The sequence below is a fragment of the Nilaparvata lugens genome, unplaced genomic scaffold, assembly GCF_014356525.2.
Source record: "Nilaparvata lugens isolate BPH unplaced genomic scaffold, ASM1435652v1 scaffold5179, whole genome shotgun sequence".
NCBI classification, from domain to species: Eukaryota; Metazoa; Arthropoda; class Insecta; order Hemiptera; family Delphacidae; genus Nilaparvata; species Nilaparvata lugens.
This window is the reverse complement of record NW_024091067.1, coordinates 11,808-24,855: the sequence shown is the minus strand read 5'-3', so window position 1 is coordinate 24,855 and position 13,048 is coordinate 11,808. Positions and strand designations below refer to the sequence as shown.

The following is a 13,048-nucleotide window of genomic DNA, read 5'->3' as shown; positions in this document are numbered from 1 at the left end:
TATTCCCTATTGTGAGATATTTATGAATTTCATCTTCTTTTAAATACTGTAGTTAGGTTACTGCATCATTTATTCAATAAATTAAATAAAAAAGGATTTGCTAACATAAGTGATTTACATGTAGGCCTACTGCAGTCAGGCTACTTGTTGGAAAATCCATTTAGAGAAATGATTCAAGATTAAGCTTAGAGTGGTTTAGCCAAATGTGGATTGTTTTATAAAATAAAGTTTTTCAGTATTTTATAAAAAGTTTTCCATTAACCAAATTATAAACTGAATGAAATTCAACCAGACTCACTGAAGCCCTAGAGCTGATTGGATTGGTTGTTTGAAGATAATTTATATACGGTACTCAGACTACTGTAATTTGTAGCATCATAGAGAAACAATAGCATAAAAAACATCTCATGGTGTTTAATTTAATGGTTTAGTATAGGGCTCTTATGTTGTAAATTTCACTGTTAACTCAAGCCGCTGATATTCCTATGGTATTTTTGCTTTATGGTAACTCAATATAAATATAATAACTCTGGTACTATGAGGTCCACCTAATGGCAGCATTTGATTAACATTGGTGTTGCTATTCTTGTCTATCATTAGACAAATCAAATTGCTTTGGAAATTGAAATAAGTTTTGCTCTATCCTCATGTTGCTTCACATGATTGTTTTTTTACAATGTAAAAATATACCTAATTAATTAGACCTTACAAAAAGATTTAATTTAAATCATGAAAATTTATGAATTACTAATTGAATAATATATTTTCTTGACGAATAAAATATTATTTATTATTATTATTAAATAGAATGCACATTTAATATTGGGTTACATCAGATATGTTATTCCGAATCAGCTATTCTCTATTATAGGAGCCAGTGGCAATACAGGAAATCGGCAACGCTGTTGTCCTATCTTTTCTACTGGCATTATAGCATTGACCTAACTATAAGCCTACTTGAATGAATGAATTTATTTGCCAAAAACAAGATACAAACATAAAAATTAAGGAAATGTTAATCTATTTAATTAGAAATTATAACAAAATGATATCCTTATTTATGATAATAGTATTAATAAATTAAGATTAAATTTATGCTCACATGCATGAGTACAGTAGGTGAGGCAAAAATACCTGCAGAAGGAAGATTCCTTGTTTGCCAGTGTGACTCGTATAATCAGCTGTACTTAAGTATCGCTGTATTTATTTACCCTCTTTGAATGAGTAGTTTTCATTTGATCGCCAACTTTTTTCATGCTAATGTTAAATTTAATATTATACAAAAGTTTTCCTTATAAATTCACTTGAACTTATTATTTATATTTTACAGTGCCAAACTGATCAACTGCATCCTAATGGAACGTTCAAGATGTGATTCAGTAACTGATACGGTTGTTGCAATAATTATTTTTGACCAAGTAAGTAAACAATTCACCATGAAATGGAATTTTTGCTTTTGCTCCAAATCAGTATGGGCTGGGACACACAGAGAACAATCTGCGGGAAGCGGTCAGAGTGGCCTTCATCTATATTTTAGATATTCATGTCTATAACCTGCTAAGACCTCTCTGATTCCTGTCTGCAGATCGCTGTGTGTGTCCAAGCCACAAAGTTTTACCTTATTTATAAATATTGTGCGCCACCCACTTGGAAAACATTTTACAGGTGACATTTTTGTACTGTTTCGATTTGGATACTATCAAAAACAACTTGAATATGGTAATTTTAAAAAATCGATTTAATTTACTTAGAATTGATATTCTGAGAAATCAAATATGTAATGAGACAGGCAATACTTTCTTGATCACTTTATACTTGTTTTCATCCCTCTGGAAACGCTGCTGCATTGTGGTCGTCAGGCTAGTTTTACACTCATTCGGTTCGTTTCGTTTTCGGCAAATCCCGATAAGTGTGAAACGGTAATACGGTTTGAATTCAGTACCGAATAGAAACCGCATAGAACCGAACGCCTATTTGACACTTGACTCTAATAAATTCCATCAGGTTTCAATTCGTTGCTAGCGAGAGGCTACTTTCACACACTTTCGGTTCGGTTCGGTTCGTTTCGTTTTTGGCGAATTCCTATAAGTGTGAAGCGATGATTCGGTTTGAATTCGGTACCGAATAGCAACCGCATAGCACCGAACGCCCCCTCGACACGAATAGGTTTTATCATATTCGAATTTGTTGCTAGGGAAACAGGAAAAAACAAAGTCTTCTACACACGCTGGCCTTTTTTGTTTTTATTTTAACCTGATATCGTGATTATCTGTTTCAAAATTTCCCAAGTCAAAATCATATGGTCAATTCAATTCTGTTAGTTCACAGGAACATTTTTTTCTCAATGAATAGTTTGCCAAAAAAATATGAAAGATATAAATTAAAACTCAGGGAGAATTTTTTTCCACGAATATTATATGATTTCATCAATGGAGAGAAGAGATGAAGTTTATATAATACCATGTGTCAAAACAAGGAACAAATTTTCAATTTAAAAAAATTATCTCTCTAAACATCCAAAATTAACATAATCAAAAAGAAACTATTCAAATAATTCACAATTTTTAATTAACTTTTAGGGTCGGTTTCCGAGCTCGGGATTTAGCTAAGTTCTAGACTTTAACTGGCTTTAAACTCTGGAGTCAGAAAATTGGCTTTCCGAGTCAGAGCGTTGACGTAGTCGAGGACTTAAATAGACTGTGTAGTTTAGAGATCACGTTAGACCCTGGAGTTTGTAATTTCGCTTTCTGAGTGAAGGGCTTTTAAGTCCAGGACTTAAAACAGCGTGATTTTAAACCCTCGACTGGGGTAGGGTTTAAATTCAAGTTCTAGACTTAACTGAGCAAACACAATTCAGTTATTGTTTTGGAGAAGATAAAAAGCCAAATAATTGTCATGGAATACAGTTTTTTTTTCAAAACAAATACGTTTTCAAACTCAGTAGCCTAATTAAATTTTCATTCATAATCACTGGTTAGGATCAATGATCAATAATAGCATAACGTAAAATGAAATGTTTATTCATTCACCTTTCAAAGGTTTTGCTTTGAATAGGCCTACAAAGAAATCGAAACGTATTTTCACAAAATAGTTTGGAGAGCATGCTCATTTGAATTGTCCCGCTGCAATCAGCTGTTTCCGTTTTGCTATAATGCCAACAATACAACAGCAAAATATTGTGAATTTCCCTCATGTTTACTGCGTTAAAGTCCTGGACTCAAATAAGTCGAGAACTTGATAGACTCCGGAGTTTAGAAGATAAAATCGTGACTCAGAAAGTCAATTTAGACCCGAGAGCTTATTTTAGTCCTAGACTCTGTAAGTCCAGAACTTATAGATCCCGAGCTCGGAAACCGGCCCTAAGTCTAGAACTTGAATTTATACCCTACCCCAGTCGAGGGTTTAAAATCACGCTGTTTTAAGTCCTGGACGATTTTTGATAAATCCTTGACTTGGAAAGAGGCGAGAATCTAATTCAAGTCCTGGACTTATAAGCCCTTCACTCAGAAAGCGAAATTATAAACTCCAGGGTCTAACGTGATGTCTAAACTCCAGGGTCTATTTGAGTCCTCGACTACGTTAACGCTCTGACTCGGAAAACCAATTGACTACATCTGATTTTGAATCTGACTCCAGAGTTTAAAGCCAGTCAAAGTCTAGAACTTGGCTAAATCCCGAGCTCGGAAACCGGCCCTAAATTTTTGTTGTTCAAGAAATAACATCTTACAATTTAACACCAGCTGTTATATTTAAATATACCAGCATGACCTGTGAAAATCCAAACACAGCTGTTTTTGAGAAGAAAATACCTAATTAGAACCGTACGAATTAAAACCTGACATGTATGAAAGCCTCATTCGTTTTCGGTAACGAACCGAACCGAATGCGTGTGAAGCGTCTAAGCCTCACTGTGCAGAATAAGCCTCGTCGACAGAGTGGTGGTCATGATGTGGGTCTGTCTACCCGCTAACTTTTCAGGGTCTTCTTCAACTTGTCCTCTTTCTATGCTTCGTACAGTAGCTGCAACCTTGTTCAATATTCTTTTGCTCAATAATTCAGGCCTATTCCTGGCCAAGGTTGAAGTCACTTCCACTACATGGATCAATTTTGCTTGTAGATCTTTTTATAGTGATGAGTTTCTTCATTTATTGTGAACATTTGTGGTTTCCATTCCACCATTAAGGCTGATTCCAGGATAAACATTGCAGGCAGAGTCAAAATGAGGCCACAAAGGTTGAAATAGTGGTCTACAATGAGCAACTATCTTGAATAATGAATCCTCAAAGTTTCATGAATTTATTTGCTCCCAATTCAGCAATGGATCGGATCTCACCCAAGATTTAAACTATATATCGCAAAAAGTAAAAATTATGAATTGAGTTTTCCCTTGTGATGTGCTTCATTTAGTGAGACCGATGGTATCCAAATCGGAATAGCCTTCTTTGAAAAATGTTACCATAAAAAGTTTTGAAAATCGTGATGCACAACCTTAAGTTATCATTCTTATCAAACATGCACCTGCCACTCCCACTAAACTGTTGACGTCTTGCTCAAGTGACTCCACTGAATATATTTATGAATACCGACTAGCATAAACTAACTTATTGCCTAAGCACAAAGCAGGTTCAAAAACATCACATTCATATTAGGTGTACTTCGTCTACTTGAGCCTACGTTTATTTATTATAATTTTGTACCAATTTTCACTTAGATAAGACTAAAACTACCATAATTTTATCTTTGATAGATTAACTATAACAATTTTAACATGTCTAGCTATTATGCTTATCAACTCATAAAATATTTTGTATGCAACATCAAAATAATTTAATATTTTATGTTCGCAAGTTTAATATTGATATTTAATGTGTTTTTAAGAGCATTCTAAAAGAGATATATAGAGAAATTGATGTTTTTCTAGCTCAAAAATGTAAACTTGAATCGTGAAATGTGAAGAAAATCATACATTGACAGCCTATCATTTGCATTTGAGCATGTTCCTACTGCTGGCAGCAAATAATAGGATAATAATATATATATTTTAAAATATTGAATGCTGGGATTATAATATTAATCATACTTTTATTATTACAGATTGAATCCACAAAATAATTGAAGAAATGGTTTCAGATGATTACGAACAAGCGCAGCTATCTTTGGAGAGGTAATGCACCTACTGATATCCCGTGATAAGAACTTGGGAGAGATTTAGTGAAAACCTGGAGAACGGCCACTTAGCTCACAAATCTGAGCTGTTCACATCAAGCTGATATTTGTGACAGCCATTATAGCTTTAATCATGTAAGTAAACACTCGATCAGACTATAATTTTCAATTATTTGTATCAATTAACTGCGCCCGGTTCTACTCAGAATAACAAAGGCACAGGTTTCTTTCTTTAAACTACAACAGTACTATCACCGACAGGAGTCGAGTCGGAGCAGTGGTAGCGGACTGTCGTGTTTCGAGGAGGGCAGATAAGATAAACCGTTTCTTGTTTATGCCTTTAGAAATCTTTTTTCATCGTAGATCTTGTCCATAACCTAATAACTTACTTTATTAATTTATTCTTTCAATTAATACGTAATAATCTTTCTAATAATAACTCATCATTAATAACATCAGTAATAAAATCGGTATTGTACCTCTTAAAGTCTACTAAAGTATTTAGTACTTGTCTCTCTATTTGAACTTATTAGTTGCGAATTCATTCATCAGTAACCATAATCAACCAACTTAGCTGTATTAAACTGTATTGAATCGTAAATTATCTCTTTATAAATTGTAGGTTTGAATTACTCTTACTCATAATATTAATATATTTTTTATCCATCCAGGAAATTGAATAAACTAAATTTTTATATATCTGATCATTACCAATAAATATTTCACTGTATAAATTCATTACCGTATAATCGGATACAGGCCATTAAACCTTAAATAAAATGAAAAATAAATAAAACAGGAGTTCTACTATTTTTCTCTTTGGGAGGATGGTGGGAGTGTTTACCGCTACTCCTGGAAACAATTCGTCCACTAGCATCCGTCATAATGGTCATTGAACACAACTTATTTGTACATCTATATGAGATTTGTCCCTTCTGGGATACGTAGCTTTTTCGAAATTTGAATTCGTCAACCCACATAAAACCATCCATTACACTAAAGTCTGCAGTCAGACTATTTCGTTCTGAATTAGTCATATTTTGATGAATAAAGCAAGTAAACAGCAAAACAAAAAAAACTTAAATTAGCCAACAGATTATCATGCAAGCAAGCTAACACGTATTTATATTTTTAATACTAATATACTAATCTTGCATCCTATAAGCCTATTTCAATTCTTACAGCTCATCATGAAAAATTAATTCAGTAAGATTATTGTTATAGTTGAGCGTTAAATATTCCACTAGGTAATTGGTATCAGGCATGTCACACTTAACTTTATTTTTTGAATCATTAAATTTATCTGACAATCAATATTTTCATTTATATCTCAATACGGACTTCCTATGTGCTTAGTCATGCAGCATTTATTATTCAGTAACCATAATCAACCAACTTAGCTGTATTAAACTGTATTGAATCGTAAATTATCTCTTTATAAATTGTAGGTTTGAATTACTCTTACTCATAATATTAATATATTTTTTATCCATCCAGGAAATTGAATAAACTAAATTTTTATATATCTGATCATTACCAATAAATATTTCACTGTATAAATTCATTACCGTATAATCGGATACAGGCCATTAAACCTTAAATAAAATGAAAAATAAATAAAACAGGAGTTCTACTATTTTTCTCTTTGGGAGGATGGTGGGAGTGTTTACCGCTACTCCTGGAAACAATTCGTCCACTAGCATCCGTCATAATGGTCATTGAACACAACTTATTTGTACATCTATATGAGATTTGTCCCTTCTGGGATACGTAGCTTTTTCGAAATTTGAATTCGTCAACCCACATTAAACCATCCATTACACTAAAGTCTGCAGTCAGACTATTTCGTTCTGAATTAGTCATATTTTGATGAATAAAGCAAGTAAACAGCAAAACAAAAAAAACTTAAATTAGCCAACAGATTATCATGCAAGCAAGCTAACACGTATTTATATTTTTAATACTAATATACTAATCTTGCATCCTATAAGCCTATTTCAATTCTTACAGCTCATCATGAAAAATTAATTCAGTAAGATTATTGTTATAGTTGAGCGTTAAATATTCCACTAGGTAATTGGTATCAGGCATGTCACACTTAACTTTATTTTTTGAATCATTAAATTTATCTGACAATCAATATTTTCATTTATATCTCAATACGGACTTCCTATGTGCTTAGTCATGCAGCATTTATTATTCCGAAAACATATTCCTTCTCAATCAATTAGTAGTAATATCTATCATTAAAGTGTTGGATTAAATAAAATAGATAGGTAAATCAGTGTTCCAAAGATGAATTTAATGCGTTCATAGTTGTTGATTGTCAGTAGATGGTCCAGAAAATACGCGATATACGATGAATCACACAGAATTCCATATTATTTCCATCTTCCATTTTAGGATGAATATAAGCTGAGCTAAATTCAAAAAATTGTAAATTATTCTGTCATTCTTCAGTAATTAATGAATGCAATATGAACAACTCTCTTTCATGAGGTGAATCATTTTTTCCAACATTTTCCAGTTTCTCAATGATAGGGGAGTTATAATTATTTGTATAGGTCTTCTAAGGAACCATTATCTTCAGCTGGTACCAATCAACTAAACTTCAACTCCAAACCACCGTATTAATACCAGTATACAATTTATAAGTCTATTACAGCTGTTAACTTTAGATGCTAAATCATATTATCACAACATTATCTTCAATCATGATCATCTTCCCGTTCATCGGTAGCCGCTGGGCCGACAATTTTGGAAACATAGGTCTGTAGAATGGATTAATAAATAATTGTTATTAGTCCCCCTATCAAAATTTCTATTCAGAAACCATCCCCAATATTCACACAACATATTCCTAAAGTTTCATGCCGTTCTGTCAAGTAGTTTTTAAGTCTATAGGGAACAAACAAAGTAACAAATTAACACATAGTCATTATATATATATATATTATATATATATATATATTATATATATATATATATATAATATATATATATATATAATATATATATATATATATATAATATATATATATATATATTATATATATATATATATAGATTATTTCTTTCTTACATAATTATCTTTCTGTTGTTTCCACTTATTTTTTTTCTGTTACAGTTTCTCGATTGATCAAAGCACCACAGACTGCATCGTTCGTCACCTCTGCCTTTAAGCGCGTTATCACCTACTCCAATAAGCCACCCCAATATCCTTAATAAGCAATAGAAGTTCTTATCGACTGTGTATGACTCATTAATATCCATGTTCTGTATAAATTTATGTGATAGGCCTACTGGTATTAATGTTGATGTACCGTAATGTTTTTTGCTCATGTATAATTGATAATAATACATTAAAAATAAATATAATGTTAAATTATTATTGTTGGTTTTTATTGAACGAGCGTTAGCGAGTTCTCACTTTTGACTTACTGAGGGCCAAAGTCGTCCGTCTGTTTGTATGCTCTGCAATAACTTTAGAAAGAATTGATCAATCAGTTTCAAATTTTAAACACGTATTCTTCAAACCTTTTTACAGGTCAAGTTACAGGTCAGTTACTTTTTACAGGGACACATACTACCGCACCGCGCCAGCACCGTCACCGTGTTTGTTGCCCGCGCCGTCACCGACTAGTTCAGATTACTTTTTGACGGTGAAGGTGCGGCCTCGTTTAAGGCTGTTCGGTACACTTTTTATTATTTGAATTGGATAATATTTTTTCAATATAATTGTTAAGCTCATCATGAAAAATTAATTCAGTAAGATTATTGTTATAGTTGAGCGTTAAATATTCCACTAGGTAATTGGTATCAGGCATGTCACACTTAACTTTATTTTTTGAATCATTAAATTTATCTGACAATCAATATTTTCATTTATATCTCAATACGGACTTCCTATGTGCTTAGTCATGCAGCATTTATTATTCCGAAAACATATTCCTTCTCAATCAATTAGTAGTAATATCTATCATTAAAGTGTTGGATTAAATAAAATAGATAGGTAAATCAGTGTTCCAAAGATGAATTTAATGCGTTCATAGTTGTTGATTGTCAGTAGATGGTCCAGAAAATACGCGATATACGATGAATCACACAGAATTCCATATTATTTCCATCTTCCATTTTAGGATGAATATAAGCTGAGCTAAATTCAAAAAATTGTAAATTATTCTGTCATTCTTCAGTAATTAATGAATGCAATATGAACAACTCTCTTTCATGAGGTGAATCATTTTTTCCAACATTTTCCAGTTTCTCAATGATAGGGGAGTTATAATTATTTGTATAGGTCTTCTAAGGAACCATTATCTTCAGCTGGTACCAATCAACTAAACTTCAACTCCAAACCACCGTATTAATACCAGTATACAATTTATAAGTCTATTACAGCTGTTAACTTTAGATGCTAAATCATATTATCACAACATTATCTTCAATCATGATCATCTTCCCGTTCATCGGTAGCCGCTGGGCCGACAATTTTGGAAACATAGGTCTGTAGAATGGATTAATAAATAATTGTTATTAGTCCCCCTATCAAAATTTCTATTCAGAAACCATCCCCAATATTCACACAACATATTCCTAAAGTTTCATGCCGTTCTGTCAAGTAGTTTTTAAGTCTATAGGGAACAAACAAAGTAACAAATTAACACATAGTCATTATATATATATATATAATATATATATATATAGATTATTTCTTTCTTACATAATTATCTTTCTGTTGTTTCCACTTATTTTTTTCTGTTACAGTTTCTCGATTGATCAAAGCACCACAGACTGCATCGTTCGTCACCTCTGCCTTTAAGCGCGTTATCACCTACTCCAATAAGCCACCCCAATATCCTTAATAAGCAATAGAAGTTCTTATCGACTGTGTATGACTCATTAATATCCATGTTCTGTATAAATTTATGTGATAGGCCTACTGGTATTAATGTTGATGTACCGTAATGTTTTTTGCTCATGTATAATTGATAATAATACATTAAAAATAAATATAATGTTAAATTATTATTGTTGGTTTTTATTGAACGAGCGTTAGCGAGTTCTCACTTTTGACTTACTGAGGGCCAAAGTCGTCCGTCTGTTTGTATGCTCTGCAATAACTTTAGAAAGAATTGATCAATCAGTTTCAAATTTTAAACACGTATTCTTCAAACCTTTTTACAGGTCAAGTTACAGGTCAGTTACTTTTTACAGGGACACATACTACCGCACCGCGCCAGCACCGTCACCGTGTTTGTTGCCCGCGCCGTCACCGACTAGTTCAGATTACTTTTTGACGGTGAAGGTGCGGCCTCGTTTAAGGCTGTTCGGTACACTTTTTATTATTTGAATTGGATAATATTTTTTCAATATAATTGTTAAGATCATTATAAGAGTGAGAAAAAGTGGCAACTGAAATTTTTAAGTGGTATAATAAGCGAGTTATGGGTTGTAGAAGTGCTAACTTTCCAGATTCCGTTTTCTTTCCAGATCATAAACGGTTTCGACTATATTATTAGAACTTCTCTTGAAATTTTAAAAAATTATTCTTTCCAAACTAAAACATTTTATTCCCCATTTCGTTCATAAATAAAAAAGTAACATTTTTTGCAAATTCGATAACTTGTTTATTTTGGCATTAATCGCGAAAAAACGCATATTAGAACAAAGCCAATGATATACTGAATGTATAAAAAAACTCCAATGGAAAATTCAAAACCGTTTATGATCTGGAGAGAAAACAGAGTTTAGCACTTCAACAACCCATAACTCGCTCATTAGACCACTCAAAAATTTCAGTTGCCACTTTTTCTCACTCTTATAATGATCTTAACAATTATATTGAAAAAGATTATTCAATTTAAATAAAAATAAAAAGGTTTACCGAACAGCCTTAATATAGAGAGTAAAAAACTTATTGAAGAGACACAGAATTATTCAGTTTTGTACGATCAAAGTGATGAGAAATATGGTTGAACGGAGAAATAAGTTGAAGTAAAAGTAGAACCAAATACGTTGAGCCAAAGGTATAATAGACATAATATAATAAATAATTAAATAAACAACAAAAAGTGTAAAATAAGGAACCCGTGATTGTGTCTTGAATTTTAAATTTAAAACAAATCACGTGTAGATGCAGAAGGCAGAAGATAACAATTTTATTGTTGGTTTTTATTGAACGAGCGTTAGCGAGTTCTCACTTTTGACTTACTGAGGGCCAAAGTCGTCCGTCTGTTTGTATGCTCTGCAATAACTTTAGAAAGAATTGATCAATCAGTTTCAAATTTTAAACACGTATTCTTCAAACCTTTTTACAGGTCAAGTTACAGGTCAGTTACTTTTTACAGGGACACATACTACCGCACCGCGCCAGCACCGTCACCGTGTTTGTTGCCCGCGCCGTCACCGACTAGTTCAGATTACTTTTTGACGGTGAAGGTGCGGCCTCGTTTAAGGCTGTTCGGTACACTTTTTATTATTTGAATTGGATAATATTTTTTCAATATAATTGTTAAGATCATTATAAGAGTGAGAAAAAGTGGCAACTGAAATTTTTAAGTGGTATAATAAGCGAGTTATGGGTTGTAGAAGTGCTAACTTTCCAGATTCCGTTTTCTTTCCAGATCATAAACGGTTTCGACTATATTATTAGAACTTCTCTTGAAATTTTAAAAAATTATTCTTTCCAAACTAAAACATTTTATTCCCCATTTCGTTCATAAATAAAAAAGTAACATTTTTTGCAAATTCGATAACTTGTTTATTTTGGCATTAATCGCGAAAAAACGCATATTAGAACAAAGCCAATGATATACTGAATGTATAAAAAAACTCCAATGGAAAATTCAAAACCGTTTATGATCTGGAGAGAAAACAGAGTTTAGCACTTCAACAACCCATAACTCGCTCATTAGACCACTCAAAAATTTCAGTTGCCACTTTTTCTCACTCTTATAATGATCTTAACAATTATATTGAAAAAGATTATTCAATTTAAATAAAAATAAAAAGGTTTACCGAACAGCCTTAATATAGAGAGTAAAAAACTTATTGAAGAGACACAGAATTATTCAGTTTTGTACGATCAAAGTGATGAGAAATATGGTTGAACGGAGAAATAAGTTGAAGTAAAAGTAGAACCAAATACGTTGAGCCAAAGGTATAATAGACATAATATAATAAATAATTAAATAAACAACAAAAAGTGTAAAATAAGGAACCCGTGATTGTGTCTTGAATTTTAAATTTAAAACAAATCACGTGTAGATGCAGAAGGCAGAAGATAACAATTTTATTGCTGGATATATATTTCCGATACATGTATTGTTAGGCACTGAAATATTTATACCAGCACTATGATTCTCATTTTCTGTGTCTACAGGTAATTAGTTTAAAATTTAAATTATAAATTCAATTTAGATGTAACAAGATTTAAATAGTGTTCTATTATCAACATTAGTTTAACACATTCAGAAATCAGACCGCAGTAGCACTACAGAACTGAGACACTGCTGTCGCCCGGATATGTGTGCTCTCCCACCGCCATTACCGTGTCGTGGGCTTAGCTCGGCCGTACGTCGGCGCGGGCTCGGTGCGGTTATATATGTCCCGGCCTTGAGTCTGCACACAGGCGTTTGCTTTTTTCTATGACTGTCTGCTGCTCCGTGCGTTTGCCTTAACACATGGCAAGATGAAATACAAAAGGTTGCAAACAAGTTTGGTTATCAGTAGTGTACTATAAATATCGGGGACCGAGCTTCGCTCTGGAGTACAAAAGCATAACAATTTATTACGAAAGAAGAAATTAAAATAACATTCATACAGAAATGTTCTATCTAATCACAGTAAATTGAGATTAATTCCCAGAGGAATGCAAAAA

At 32.6% G+C, this 13,048-nt stretch overlaps 1 long non-coding RNA gene across 2 annotated transcripts; it reads left to right on the top strand.

Moving 5' to 3' along the window:
* The first annotated feature begins 70 nt into the window (after positions 1-70).
* On the top strand, positions 71-8,557 carry LOC120355907. Of its 2 annotated transcripts, none has more exons than XR_005573864.1 (3): positions 71-1,418; positions 5,095-5,301; positions 8,294-8,557. It is a non-coding gene; the product is annotated as an uncharacterized LOC120355907 (long non-coding RNA). The 2 variants fall into 2 exon arrangements; XR_005573865.1 differs by having other exon boundaries at positions 77-1,418; positions 5,131-5,301.
* Positions 8,558-13,048: the final 4,491 nt, after the last annotated feature.